Consider the following 1,576-nt stretch of genomic DNA (forward strand, 5'->3'; position numbering starts at 1 on the left):
GAGAGTGTGCTCGTCTCTTCTGACTCTGCCAGGTCCTGGCTGACATGATCACTCACACTCACCCAGGCCCTCCCTCATCCTGCCTCTATACAGAGTCTACTTCGCTGTGACCCAGGGACATGGGACTTGAGAAGAGGCTCCAGTTGAGGACGTCCTGGGAAGGGCTTCACACCAGGCCTGGGTGGGAGACAGGAGCGGGCCCTTTGGGAGCAGGGAGGGTTTAGGGGCTGCATCTGGGTGCCCTGTTATCTGTGGACCAGCATTCATGAAACATCCCATTGGTGTGCTGCATTGATGTGCGTGAGCCGCTGATAAATATTAATATCTTCACTGGTGTGGGAAATTCAGCAACTCACATATGCGACGAGGGTGTTTTAGTTCCTCTTTTCCCATAGGGTCATTTACTGCTGATCATGTGTTGGCTGAAATTTTCTTGCTAACAGCTCTTTTCATTTGGCCAGGTTTTTAGTTATCTGATATTGAAGAGTCTATGGCTAGGACAACTCTTTTTTTTTTTTCTATTTTAATCTGTTAAATTAATGTATAAGAGCAACATGTTGTCTAATTTTGACTCATTGTCTTGTTAGAGGAGTAAAGTCCATCTGGCTTATGTTAAAAGGTTAACCTATCTAAATTTCATTTGATACAGTACTATTAGGTTACAACTATACAGCTTATACATACGTTGTCAATGGACATTAAAGGTAAAGCTTTTCATACTTTTTTCATTTTTAATATAGTTTTACTTACTATGCTCCTAGAATGTTGAGAACCTAATGTAAATGAAATGCAATTTATGATACCAAAAATGTTGACGTTGATGTAGGAATGAAAAATGATAATGAATTGTCTTCCCTAAAAAGTCTTAATTCAGAGACAACTACCTTTATTACAATTAAGTGAATATCCGTGAACGTGTGTGTGCATGTACAAAAGATGTAGCATTCCATAAATAAGCTTTTATCCTAATTTTTTTTTATTTTGTTGTTGAGAATATACAGCAAAACATACACCATACTGGACATTTCCGTGTGTACAGTTCAGTGACGTTGATGACATTTTTGGAGTTGGACAACCATTCTCACCCTTTTCCAAGTTGTTCCTCCCCCATTGACAGGAACTCACTGCCCCTAAGGTTCCTGACTAATATAAATAAGTATTATCTTTGTTATAACCTTTGAGAATATGTCTTACATGTGTTCCAGGGCCTTAAACTTTTCTACACTATCATATTAATAAGTTAATGGTACAATAAATAATAATTCATTGCGTGTGTACCTGTCTGTGCACCTATATGATCACCTTTTATTCAGTTTTGGTTTGTTGGCCTTGACCTCATTTCATGTTTTCTCAGTTGGGAAAACCTTTGTCAGTGCACTTTTTTTCCTTTAAATTTTTATTGTGATTTGGGTGAAACTTTACAGAGCAAAGTCATTTTCCACACAGCAGTTCATACACATTTTGTTTAATGACATTGACTGCAGTTCCCCACAATGTAACAGCTCTCTTCCCACTTCCTCCCTGTAGTTACCTCTTCCCTGTGTCCTTCTTTCCTATGCGTTCTGCCCCCTTAGCT

The sequence above is a fragment of the Orycteropus afer genome, unplaced genomic scaffold, assembly GCF_000298275.1.
Source record: "Orycteropus afer afer isolate SDZICR_OR568_19922 unplaced genomic scaffold, OryAfe1.0 scaffold00973, whole genome shotgun sequence".
NCBI lineage: Eukaryota > Metazoa > Chordata > Mammalia > Tubulidentata > Orycteropodidae > Orycteropus > Orycteropus afer.